Source organism: Capsicum annuum, chromosome 1 (genome assembly GCF_002878395.1).
Source record: "Capsicum annuum cultivar UCD-10X-F1 chromosome 1, UCD10Xv1.1, whole genome shotgun sequence".
In the NCBI taxonomy this organism is placed as follows: Eukaryota; Viridiplantae; Streptophyta; class Magnoliopsida; order Solanales; family Solanaceae; genus Capsicum; species Capsicum annuum.
The window spans coordinates 158931282-158941072 of NC_061111.1; the positions used below are offsets into that span (position 1 = coordinate 158931282).

The 9791-nt window shown below is 33.5% G+C and overlaps 1 long non-coding RNA gene across 1 annotated transcript; it reads left to right on the forward strand.

The window, feature by feature from the left end:
• The first annotated feature begins 3489 nt into the window (after window positions 1–3489).
• On the forward strand, window positions 3490–9257 carry LOC107840726. Its single transcript, XR_001665297.2, has 3 exons — window positions 3490–3732; window positions 7070–7158; window positions 8715–9257. It is a non-coding gene; the product is annotated as an uncharacterized LOC107840726 (long non-coding RNA).
• The last annotated feature ends 534 nt before the right edge of the window (window positions 9258–9791 follow it).

A 9791-nucleotide genomic window follows, 5' to 3' on the forward strand; every position in this document is an offset into this window, starting at 1 on the left:
ATCTCAAAAATGAGTATCGATCTAAAGTTCATCATTCAAGGTATGTGAGATTTTTCAACAAAAACTCTCTTTCGTTCTTGTGCCCAAAAGTAATTTTCTTTACAGAGGCATGATTTTTATTTGATTTTTATGAATTTGAAGCATGAACCCATATCTTATGATGATTATTATGAAATCTTGATATCTATGATTTTGAAAGATGAATTTTCATGTGTGGTGATATAAAGCATGAATCTTGAATGATATTTATCATGATTTTGATATTTGGATCGTGAATCCCCATTGAAAATTGTGTTTTTTGAGAAAATGTGTGTTATAAGCACGTTGATGTTGAATATTTGAGATATTTTGAATGATTTGACCTTTTGGTCTTAATAGAGTTGTTTTGAACTCGAGTGTGAAAGAAATCCACAACGTGGTTAATTTTGATAGATGGGAAGCATGATGGCTCCCGATGTATATTTATATATTACTGAAATTGTTTTATTGTGGATTGTCTTTGAAATGATTTGAGCTAAGTCTGGGAGAAATCTTTAGCACCGAGTGGGAGGTATAAAGCGACCTTACTTCCCTAGAACTACGTTCCCCCATAGGAGTGAGACTGAGACTGATTTATATAGTAATCACTAGTTTGTGTGGATTTGATATCGATAATCCTACTCCGATGGTAAGGATAGGACGGCTCTCCCCAACGTGGGTTGTACGTTGGACTCCATGTAGCTCACATGATTTATGTCGGTTATAGGATCTCCCAGTGTGTGTGTGTTTTCTTGTGTCTATGGTGAATGGTGAAGTGATTTGAAAGTGGAATTGTGAAAGTTATTCTTTCGAAAGATTTAAATGATATTTACCTTATGAGAATTGATATTCTTGATGAACTGAAAGTAATTGACAAATTATATGATGACTCACATGTGTTATTATACTTATTTCATCCTCTCATGATTATAATGATTTTCTTCGGGTTATGTGAGTCTTTCATACATCCTGCATATTTGTTATAAATACTTATGATGATGAGGTTTATACAACTGTATACACCCTCATATACTCGGTTCCTTTCCATGGTACTGACCCACATCTTCGAATGTGGGTTGCACAGGTGCTCAGTTCCAGGTTCAACAGTGATTCGTCGGGCACGCTGTTCTACATCCTCTGTTGTGGTGAGTCCTCATGTTTCGAGGACGTGATGTCTGATATTGGTTTTACGGAATTGTTTACATTTGATAACTGAGTATGAGTCAGTTGGGGCATGTCTCAATGGCTCACTCGTTTTATTGATTTTCTTAGAGGCTTGTCAGACTAGTATAGATGTTGGGAGTTGACTAATAAGTCGTATTTTGTTATCTTTCTGAAATTCTTTTATTCTTGGATGATGATTACTTTGTTGATATTTGAGGGTTATTTATGGAACCCCCGTTGATTTGTGTTGAACTGAATGAAAATGACTCAAAGGGTTAGTTTGGGGCTACTTGTAGAATCAAGCACCGTGTGATGCTCCGGGACCCGTTTTTGGGGCGTTACATGAACCTTATGGCATTTCAGCCCATTTTCCGCATTAATTACAGTATTATTATTCAGTGCTCACAATAGATATCATTCATGGGTTAGCTTGTGGTCCTTCGGGGTCGTAAGCACCGTGTGACGACTAGGGGGTAGTCTCGAATTGTTACACGATGTGTTTGGCCTTATACTTAGGTAAGCGTTTGAACATTTGATTTCATGTTTATAATTTTACATCATGACATAAAATTTCAAGTTCTTTAAAAAATATAATTTGAAATTTCAAATCATTAGTTAAAAGTTTTCAAATACAAAAATTAACCCACAAGTTTATATTTTATAAAATAAATCTCACCATTTATATCCATCAATCATTTATTTCATATGTAAATAAAATTTATAGTTCACATTATTACTATTAACAATCTTTAAATATATATATTTTTTTGATTTTTTTTTCATTTTATTAAAAATGATGTTTGATCATAAAAACTTCACATACAACTTGAAATTCTACTTTAAAAGGCATAATACGTAAATATGCAGTTTAACTTACCCTCAAATCACATTTATGACCTTCAACTTTGGATGTGCACAAGTAGACACTTAAACGTATAAAGTTGAACAAGTATATACACATCCTATATGTGGCATAATACACGTATGACGTCATGTAGGATAAGAATTGACTATGTAGGACACCATCTAGGACATATGTATTTACATGTTCTACTTTATACTAATTTAAGTGTCAACTTGTGCACACCCAAAGTTAGATGTCAAAGGTGTGATCTAAAGCTAAGTTAGGACATGTTTATGTATTGTGTCATTTGAAAAAGTGAAAACAAGTCTAACTTATTTTCACTTTTTTTCTAATTTCAACTTCACCTTTACAATGTAAAAATCTCTCCAAAAAGATAGGGTCAAACACAACTTCAACTTCAACTTCAACTTTTTTTCATGGCTAAACGGTTAAAAAATTAGCATTACTTCAAATCAATTACTACTTTATCATTTATTATTCGCCAAATTTATCATTTGATCAATAAATATATATATATCTTTTAGAATAGTTTAGTGATAGTGTATTATACTTTTGTTATGAACGTTTGCTTGTTTGATAAGATTGTATAAAGTGTGAGCTTTTTTATTTATAAAGAAAAAGATACAACTTAAAATTCAAAATTGCATGTCCAAACAAAACTTTGACTTCATTTTTATATGATTTCAAATCATGATTTCATCTCACATGGCTAAAGAGACCTTTAAAATAATGAGGATGATATAATATTCCGTCCATCAATAGTTGTTCACTGTTGACTTGACACATTGGTCAAAAAATAGTAATTAAAGGGGTAGTTTTATCATATCCCCCTTGAATATAACTAATTCAATATTTTGATAAATATTTTAGCACGTCCAATAAAGAGTCACTTTACCATAATTAGAAAAAACAATCGAACTCTAAAATTCTCTTTTATCCTTAATGAAATGATTTATATCTACAAAAATATTTAAGCAATGTTTTAGATCACAAGTTTCAAAAAAAGAATTATTAAATAGGGATGGCATGACCCTTGATAGTACGTGTGAAGGACACAAATTAGGGCAGAGGAATTAGTGGGTAGGAGCGCGTCCGTAACTGTAGGGAGAGGTGCTTTTTTGTATCTGTGCCTGTACGGTAGTTTCTTGTTCATAGTATTCTGATAATGTTTGTGATTTTGAATAGATAGTTTATAGTATTACTCTATCGGTGGATTGTCTTTTAATTATCGACAAGAAAACACAAAATTCGCAACAATTTTTTACCAACAACTATAATATTGTTGCCAAAATTTAATAATTGGAAACAACTTAAGTTTATTGTTGCCATATGATGGAACTTTTCATAACAAACTTTTTCTTGTTGCCAAAACCTTTATTCTTGTTGCTATATATTATGAATTAATAAAATAAATTTAAATATAAATACATTAGCCAAACTCTATATTTTTGTTGTTGGTAAAATACTTAAATTTCTCCACACCTTTGTTGATTTGTGGCGAAAAAACTGTACCTTTATCTCAAATTTTAGGAAAAGCAGAAGCGGGATTCCCTTTTTGCTGAATTTTCCCTCTTTACTTTGAGTTATTTTAGTTTTTTCTCTCTTCGTCAATTGGAGCTTTGAACGAGTTGGCCTTCCCTCATGCGATTAGGGCTCCAATTTGTAAGTTACGTTTGTTCGTCAAGGTAACTCATATTGCGAAAGGCTTTTTTGGTTTTCCTGTTTGTTTTTATCTACTTATTTTCTTGTCTTTGCATCTCTTTAATTTGCCAACTTTTTCAAGCTCTGAAAAGCTGCCGCTAATCTTTATCGAAATCTTCTGGTGATTAAAATTATGATATACCTAATTTTGAAGCTAGGATTGTTTAGGATTGAGTATTGCAGTCATTTCTGTTGAGCGGACATCGGAAATTTATTCTATTTTGTCGGATGGAAAAAGATATGTTGATTACTTCCATTCTCCCAAAACAACTCAAGACATTGTTGAGATTTCAGAATATGTGGTTCAAACAGACTAGTGTTCTAGACTTACTTTTGTTGAACTAAGTGAGATAGAGGGAATACTTTTTAACAAGTAATTGAAGATGTAGTGTTGCTTCTCTTGGTAATCTTACAATTGTGGTGTCAAATTTTTTTAAAAATTGTGATGTAGTATAAATTCTGCTAATGAAGATAGAAACTAAATCGTTGAATAATGTTAGCAAATAACATGGAAAGTGTTCTAATGATACAAAATATTGTTCTGATGATACTGAATATTCTTTATTTTTATGGTTTTAATCTTGAATTTCAACTTTTCATTACGTAGATGTTTGACAAGATCACTAAGCGAGACTGAGATGGTTTCAGATATTTGAAGAGGAGGTGTGAATTTGTTAGTTAGGAGGTTCAAGAGGTTGGTTGTAGCAAGAATTAGGAGAGGTAAGGTAGAGATGTAAACCATAAAAAAAACTTATGGAGGTAATTAAACAAGACATGCCAAAACTTCAATTGATCAAGGACATGTCATTAAGTAGATGTTGGGTTCAAAGTGTGTATGAAGTGTGAATGGAAAATGGAAAATGGAAAATGGTGGAGGAAAGGAGACACCCAATTTAGAAAGTGTACTCGAAACTGGAAAGTTCACTAATTCTCCCACATTGCTGGGAGAAGGGAACTTTGGAGTGTTTATAATAAGAATGCTTACTCCACATGGTAAGTGAGACAAGAAATAAGAAATGCCTCGCACTGTCGTCGTCTCTCGCTCGGCTTTGGATTTGGATTTGGAAAATGATCGATGAGATCTATCTTTTTGGACAAACTTTATTTGAATTAAGAAGAATGCCAAGGAAAAATGCAGTAAATTTTTACTGCAGAGTTTCGGAACTCCATATATATACATGCAGCATTTTGTAACAGTGAAACAGTAACAGATGCAATGGTTTGAACAAGAAATGTTTCGAACTGATGTTTAGTTTCAGAAGGATGCAACCCTTCTGAAAATGACATAATGTTTCGTGAACTGACATGACTGTTTCGGAACAAACACACTCCTTGATGAACATACATGAATTTACAGAAAAGGTGCAACGTTTGAAGTGAACCATTGCCTCTTTTCAGAAGAGGCATATTATGGCTATAAAAACCTGTTTTCTTCCACAGGTTTTGAAACGAAAATTTCAGAATACAAAATTACTTCTTGTCTTCCAAATTACTCTGTGTGATCAATCAAAACGTTCTGTGCGTTTGAAGATATTCCAATCGTTTGAGGTACCGCTACAGTTGGTTTGTTTAGCCATTTTATCCTGGGAGGAAAAATTCCACAACCTCGGGTACAGTGAGGGAAATTATTTCCTTAAGGAAACTCCGTGAATTCGGACGACTTGGTTATTTTCTATTTCATCTTAATTTCTGAAAGAATAAAATACACCTTTTGAAAAGGTCATTTTGATCTTGTGTTGAGGATATTTGATATACTTCATTGTGTTCTTGTTTATAGTTAAACTCTAGTTGAAGTTATTGTTCTGCATATACTGATTCTGTGTATCCGAAGTACAAACGAAAATAACAATAGAAAGATATGAAGATTGAGGATAAAGTTAGAATTGTTGCTCATATTCTAGTAATTTCAATTTCTTTCTCTTATATTAATAGCTCTTCATTAATTTGATCTACCTTATGCATCGTATTCTTGATGGATGAAGGCGTTGGCCACCCATTTCAGTTGATTGTTCTTGTTCAAGTTAGATCTTATCCCCTTTTGAATCCTTTGTCTATTTGCAATATTGCTCCTTTACTTTACATTTGTATTGAGACCCAACTTTGCCTCTCTACCTTGCTGAAGTAATGGTAAGGTCTGCGTACGCGTTACTCTTCCAAGACCTCAACTGTGGGATTTCACTGGGCAGGTTGTTCTATTTAAATCCAACTTGGTCTTCTTGTTACCTTTATCTTTGGAATAGTAGTATTATAATGGTTGCTATCCTCCTTCTCCTTGCCCTTGTTGTTAACGTTATTCTGCTTCAGATTTGGTATATTTTGGAATTGAACCACCTTCCTTTTGATTTGTGTTTCGAGGGCCTTACTAGTTTTTGTATGATCACTCTCCTGAGTCTGCTGAACCATAGCTCTGGTGGTATCCACTTTAGAGCTCCCTTTAGAAATTTACTTGACTCTATTGATATAAACAACCTTGTCTTTCACAATCAAACTCATTATCAATGTGTCCTTGATGCTTACAATCAAATCAATAACCAAAAATGGTGTATCTGACCAAAAAACACCCGTTTCTTGGCCTTCTTTCCCTTTAATACCAATTCAAACTGAATCCCTCCTTTGAATAACTAGATCAACTTTCACCATAACTTTAGCAAAATTAGGTTGTGATCTAATGTCAGTCACTTTGTCAATTCTTATTAAAGTGCCAATAGAGGTAATCTGAAGGAGTGCATCTCAGTTAAAGTAATAACTAAAGCTCTTAGTACATGGACAAAAAAGACAGTGAAGAGTGAGTCATTTAAAGTAGTTAAAGAGTGTAACTGAGTACCACTATTAGGGGGATTAGAAGGCAACAAATGATGTCATTACTAGAGTTCATCTTTGTTTAACTATTAATATCCTTGCACATACACCCAACCCGGTGCCTTATGACTCTTTTTTGTCTTCATTCTTGGCATTGAGAATATTGTTTTAAAATATAAGCTTCAAATAGTGGGTAAGAATACATGCTTATCTCAGTTATCTTTAAATTGATCAGCTAGACTACTGTGTCATGCTTTACGTACAACAACATATTCGGTATAGTCTCACAAATGAGGTTTAGGAAGGGTAAGATGTACGTAAACCTTACTCCTACCTTTGTAGGGTTGGGAGGTTGTTTACTTAGATTAAGGTACAATACTTTTAATTTTTCGCTTGTTTGAAGCAGTCTGAAAACTACTTTGTGTATTGTTAATGGAGAAAACTTGCAATTCACTTTTGATGTTATAATAATTTATCGTACTTCCATCATATTAAATTTTTTAGTTGTTCTATGTTTAACAGACTAGACTTTCTGCCGCCATTTCAACATTGTTGTTACTTCAAGTAATTCAGATGATGCAAGTCCTGCAAGTGTTATGGATAATATTGTGGTAATATACTGCATCTGATTCATGTAATAATAAATCTGTAATACTTCATCTGATTCATATAATAGTAAAACTCTGGTTGGTTGTATACAAGTATGTCTGTTTTGCTTGAATCAATCTTTATATATGTTAAAATATTGTTATTTGGCTACAATTTTCTGCCATACATACATTATCAATAATTAGTGCTCGTCTTGCTTAGAGCATATACATGACGGACGTACTTGTTTAAATTAGTTGATCTAAAATGTTGGTATATTAAAATCAACAAGGATGACACATTTGTTGGGATCGTGTGTAACTCCGCACTAGTATGATATTGTCCGATTTGGGCCGAGCCCTCACGGATTTGTCTTTGGGCACCTCCCAAAAGGTCTCATACTAGTGGAGTTAGGTGACACTTTAAATATTGGACATGTTCAATGACCCCCTCAAACCAAGACCACATCACTTGTGACCTCCTCGTACCGCCACTACCAACTAGTGGGACACGTCGTTTGACCATCACTTGTCAAGAAGACTTTCGATACGAGGCATCAACTGTAGATCTCAACTACTAGGTCACTTCACATGATATGCCAAACATCTTGTACAGCCATTACGCTGCCTAACCACCACTCACCAGGAAGACTTTCGACACAAGGCACATGCCACCTGACCACCACTCACCGGGAAGACTTTCGACTCAAGGCACCACCTGCAAATCACCAGTCTTGTCGTTACACCGGGAACTTTTCACCAACCGGTGGTCACCATTCCGACACATCCGAACCTGATCTCTAATATCACTTGTTGGGATCGCGTGTAACTCCGCACTAGTAGGATATTGTCCGCTTTGGGCCAAGCCCTCACGGATTTGTTTTTGGACACCTCCCAAAAAGCCTCATACTAGTGCAGTCGGGTGACACTTTAAATATTAGACATGTTCTCTCTATTTTTCCGATATGGGATTGTGTTTGCTACTCAACAACATTATTGGACACACCACATAAAAAGAACTTCGCCATAATTGTAAGTGTTGGTTGCTTAATGTATCAGTTAATCTAGTTTTTTATTACTCTTGCTAGTGTTAGGTTAGTAGTTCGTATCTGCTTCAGTCTTTTAGGTACCCTTTGTGTTTGCCAATCTTTCAATAAACCTTCTTATACAGGAAGACATCACCCAAGAAATTTCACAAATATTTTTTAAAAAATTCAGCATTGTCTATATAGTTTCCTTTAGTTGAACCGATCTATTAGAAATAAATAAGGTACAGATAAGGGTCACCCTTCATAAACTCCACTTATGATATTACGCTTGGTATATGTTTGTTAGTACGTGTCTCAAAAGAAGGTGTGTAATTACACAATTTGGAAGTCATGTGTTCAATCAAAGTAGTATATCTTGTAAATGTGAATTTGTGTTTAACTTCCATGGAACTGCTATGTTGCATTTACTCTATTTTTTTCTATAACCTTGCATTTATATATTGTAGTTGCATATAATTTTTTTTGTATATATACTTATACACTTCTTCATATTCTTGTATCAAAATTTAATTATATTCTTCGTTTTTATAGGATGAAAATGTGTAACCAAGGCAATATGGTTGGTAAAGCACAGGCTATTGGAAGAAACTTCATATTTTAGATTAAAAGTTAGTGATCCTAGGTATAATGTTTTAAGTTACTTTCTATTATGAGTAAACATATATTTTTTTTAGGAGTATTTATCTTTTTGAGATGATTTATTTAATTTATTTATTTTATTTATTGTCCTTGGTACAATATATATAAATTTATTATTTATATATACATTTCAAAAATTCTAGAAGAAGTGTGACATATATATATGGCAACTAATCTTAAGTAGTTGCTAAAATTGTACTGCACAAAGTATTAATTGGCAAGAGTAATTTATAGTCACAATTGTTCTCAACAAATTTTCGTTCACGAAAAATAAATTTTAACCACAAACAAAAATATGAAGAAACAAGAATTTTTTATTGATTGTGGTTACAAATTTGTTCCTCCCTTGATTCTTCTCTCTTGATTTTTTCGGTAATTCGAGGGCCGTTAGTGGCTTATTCTCGAACATAGAATTTGATATGAATTTCTCAGTAATTTGAGGACCGTTAGTGGCATATTTCTCGAACGTAGGAGTATTTGGATTTGATCTCCATGAAAGGAGGTTTTGTGGATCTTCTTGATGTATTTGATTATCAAGAAGAAAGAATTTTGATCTATAAATATCCCATGAATTTATTGGGACTTTGAAGATTTTGATCTCTTTGTGAATATCCCGTGAATTTGTGGGATACTGGAGATGCTTTGATCTTTATGAATATCCTATGAATTTATTGGGACTTTACAGATCTTTGATCTCTTTGTGAATATCCCGTGAATTTGTAGGATACTGGAGATGTCTTGATCTTTATGAATATTCCATGAATTTATTGGGACTTTGAAGATCTTTGATCTCTTTGTGAATATCCCGTAAATTTGTGGGATACTGGAGATGCTTTGATCTTTATGATTATCCTATGAATTTATTGGAACTTTTCAGATCTTTGATCTCTTTGTGAATATCCCGTGAATTAGTGGGATACTGGAGATGTCTTGATCTTTATGAATATCCCATGAATTTATTGGGACTTT